Source organism: Rhincodon typus, chromosome 1 (assembly GCF_021869965.1).
Source record: "Rhincodon typus isolate 14 chromosome 1, sRhiTyp1.1, whole genome shotgun sequence".
Taxonomy (NCBI): domain Eukaryota; kingdom Metazoa; phylum Chordata; class Chondrichthyes; order Orectolobiformes; family Rhincodontidae; genus Rhincodon; species Rhincodon typus.
In genome coordinates this window covers 141,457,473-141,461,595 of record NC_063332.1, presented here as the reverse complement: position 1 = coordinate 141,461,595, position 4,123 = coordinate 141,457,473, and positions in this window count along the sequence as shown.

Below are 4,123 nucleotides of genomic sequence, written 5' to 3'. Positions count from 1 at the left end.
CATTGTGACCCTGACAGCTTCTATTAATGTATGGTAATCAAAGCTCCGACTGCTGCTAACATGATCATGGATCACACAATTCAAAATGGCTTATAGGGTATCTGACAGTTCATCAATCTCTTTTCAACAGATCAGGAGGATTACTAAGGTGTTACTCTGGAACAGTGGCAATGGTTCCATGGAGCCTTAACATGCTTTTTTCTTCGATGATCATATAACTTCTGCTTCCAACTTGCTGCTTTGCTAGTGCCTTTCCTGCTGCCTGTTTCCAGCCAGCCCAAGATGAGATGGTGCAGTCTGAAGCCATTTCAGTCCTTGAATATAGCAGGCCAAGCAGCATCATAGGAGCAGAGAGGCTGACGTTTCGGGCCTAGACCCTTCATCAGAAAAGGGGGAGGGGAAGGGGGTTCTGAAATAAATAGGGAGAGAGTGGGAGGCGGATAGAAGAGGGATAGAGGAGAGGATAGGTGGAGAGGAAACAAACAGGTCGAAGAGGCGGGCATGGAGCCAGTAAAGGTGAGTGTAGGTGGGGAGTTAGGAAGGGGATAGGTCAGTCCAGGGAGGACGGACAGGTCAAGGGGGCGGGATGAGGTTGGTCGGTAGGAGATGGAGGTGCGGCTTGAGGTGGGAGGAGGGGATAGGTGGGAGGAAGAACAGGTTAGGGAGGCAGGGACGAGCTGGACTGGTTTTGGGATGCGGTAGGGGGAGGGGAGATTTTGAAACTTGTTCGCAATAAACAACTGCACACCTACGCTCGGTTCGCAATAAACAACTGCACCTCCCAGTCGCGAACCATTTCAACTCCCCCTCCCATTCCTCAGACGACATGTCCATCCTGGGCCTCCTGCAGTGCCACAACGATGCCACCCGAAGGTTGCAGGAACAGCAACTCATATTCCGCTTGGGAACCCTGCAGCCCAATGGTATCAATGTGGATTTCACAAGTTTCAAAATCTCCCCTCCCCCTACCGCATCCCAAAACCAGTCCAGCTCGTCCCTGCCTCCCTAACCTGTTCTTCCTCCCACCTATCCCCTCCTCCCACCTCAAGCCGCACCTTCATCTCCTACCGACCAACCTCATCCCGCCCCCTTGACCTGTCCGTCCTCCCTGGACTGACCTATCCCCTTCCTAACTCCCTACCTACACTCACCTTTCCTGGCTCCATCCCCGCCTCTTCGACCTGTTTGTTTCCTCTCCACCTATCCTCTCCTCTATACCTCTTCTATCCGCCTCCCACTCTCTCCCTATTTATTTCAGAACCCCCTTCCCCTCCCCCTTTTCTGATGAAGGGTCTGGGCCCGAAACGTCAGCCTCTCTGCTCCTATGATGCTGCTTGGCCTGCTGTGTTGGGGATTTAGTGTAACGTCTTACCCAAAGACTGCAGGTAAAATGACATAGTACTCCTCAGTAGTGCATAGGCCTTTGGGTCCAATTTAAATCTGCTATCGAAACAAGTCATTGTTAATGTTTATACCTCATGGAAAGACTCAATTGCTCATTTATTAGTTTCATGTTTTCTCATCATAAACTTTTTTTTGTGTCTTTTATAATGGCTCTTGGCCATTTGTGTGGCAATCCAACAGACTTTTACATAACCATTTCTTTCAAAATTTTATCTGTTTACAACCTCAATCTAGTACATGGATTATGGAACTGGGCAGTGGAGGGTTAAAACTCAGACAGCGTATAGTTTGGGGAACAAGAATGGCTGCCATTCAGAATACAGCATGTTCTGAACCCCAATTTGAATGAAGAAACTGAATGCAGAATATTTAGAGACAGTAGGAACTGCAGATGCTGGAGAATCTGAGATAACAAAGTGTAGAGCTGGATGAACACAGCAGGCCAAGCAGCATCAGAGGAGCAGGAAGGCTGACATTTCGGGCCTAGACCCTTCTTCAGGAATGGGGGAGGGGAAGGGGGTTTTGAAATAAATAGGGAGAGAGGGGGAGGCGGATAGAAGATGGATAGAGGAGAAGATAGGTGGAGAGGAGACAGACAGGTCAAAGAGGCAGGGATGGAGCCAGTAAAGGTGAGTGTAGGTGGGGAGTTAGGGAGGAGATAGGTCAGTCCAGGGAGGACGGACAGGTCAAGGGGGCGGGATGAGGTTAGTAGGTAGGAGATGGGGGTGGGGCTTGAGGTGGGAGGAGGGGATAGGTGGGAAGAAGGACAGGCTCGGGAGGCAGGGACAAGCTGGGCTGTTTTGGGATGTAGGGGGAGGGGAGATTTTGAAGCTTATGAAGTCCACATTGATACCATTGGGCTGCAGCGTTCCCAAGCGGAATATGAGGTGCTGTTCCTGCAACCTTCAGGTGGCATCGGTGTGGCACTGCAGGAGGGCCAGGATGGACATGTCGTCTGAGGAATGGGAGGGGGAGTTGAAATGGTTCGCGATTGGGAGGTGCAGTTGTTTAGTGCGAACCGAGTGTAGGTGTTCTGCAAAGCGGTCCCCAAGCCTCTGCTTGGTTTCCCCGATGTAGAGGAGGCCACAACGGGAACAGCGGATACAGTATACTACATTAGCAGATGTGCAGGTGAACATCTGCTTGATGTGGAAAGTCTTCTTGGGGCCTAGGATGGGGGTGAGGGGGGAGGTGTAGGGGCAGGTGTAACACTTCCTGCGGTTGCAGGGAAAAGTGCCAGGTGTGGTGGGGTTGGAGGGGAGTGTGGAACGGACAAGGGAGTCCCGGAGAGAGTGGCCAGGTCGGATTGCAGATGGCGGATGTGTCGGAGGATGATGTGTTGGATCCGAATGTTGGTTGGGTGGTACGTGAGGACGAGGGGGGTTCTGTTTTGGTTGTTATTGCGGGTAGGGGGTGTGAGGGATGAGTTGCGGGAAATGCGGGAGACACGGTCGAGAGGGGGGGGATGTTGCGGTCCTTGATAAACGAGGACATCTGAGATGTACGGGAGTGAAATGCCTCATCCTGGAAGCAGATGCGGCGGAGGCGAAGGAATTGGGAATAGGGGATGGCATTTTTGCAGGAAGGTGGGTGGGAGGAGGTGTATTCTAGGTAGCTGTGGGAGTTGGTGGGCTTGAAATGGATATCGGTTTCCAGGTGGTTGCCAGAGATGAAAACAGAGAGGTCCAAAAAGGAGAGAGAGGTATCAGAGATGGTCCAGGTGAACTTAAGGTTGGGGTGGAAGGTGTTGGTGAAGTGGATGAACTGTTCGAGCTCCTCATGGAAGCACGAGGCGGCGCCGATACAGTCATCAATGTAGCGGAGGAAGAGGTGGGGTTTAGGGCCAGTGTAGCTACGGAAGAGGGATTGTTCCACGTAACCTACAAAGAGGCAGGCATAGCTTGGGCCCATGTGGGTACCCATGGCCACTCCCTTTGTCTGTAGGAAGTGGGAGGAATTGAAAGAGAAGTTGTTGAGGGTGAGGACGAGTTCGGCTAAGCGGATGAGGATGTCAGTGGAGGGAGACTGGTCGGGCCTGCGGGACAGGAAGAAGCGGAGGTCCTTTAGGCCATCTGCATGGGGAATGCAGATGTATAGGGACTAGATGTCCATGGTAAAGATGAGGTGTTGGGGACCGGGGAATTGGAAGTTTTGGAGGAGGTGGAGGGCATGGGTGGTGTCACGGACGTAGGTGAGCAGAATATTTATGTGTTGTCCCAATTTCTGTTAAATTTCTATTGTGACCTTTTTTTTGAAATGTTTACCTTAAACAAGGAAAAATACCACTCATGCTCCATTCTTGTGATGGAAATGTGTTATAATAGAATTACAGTAAAACATGAACTATCGATTTTCAACTTGCATGACCTTATTTTAAGACCTGGGATATTCAAGGACTGAGAGAGATAGTAGGAACTGCAGATGCTGGAGAATCCGAGACAACAAGGTGCAGGGCTGGATGAACACAGCAGGCCAAGCAGCATCATAGGAGCAGAAAGGCTGACATTTCGGGCCTAGACCCTTCATCGGAAAAGGGGGAGGGGAAGGGGGTTCTGAAGTAAATTGGGAGAGAGTGGGAGGCGGATAGAAGAGGGATAGAGGAGGGGATAGGTGGAGAGGAAACAAACAGGTCGAAGAGGCGGGCATGGAGCCAGTAAAGGTGAGTGTAGGTGGGGAGTTAGGAAGGGGATAGGTCAGTCCAGGGAGGACGGACAGGTCA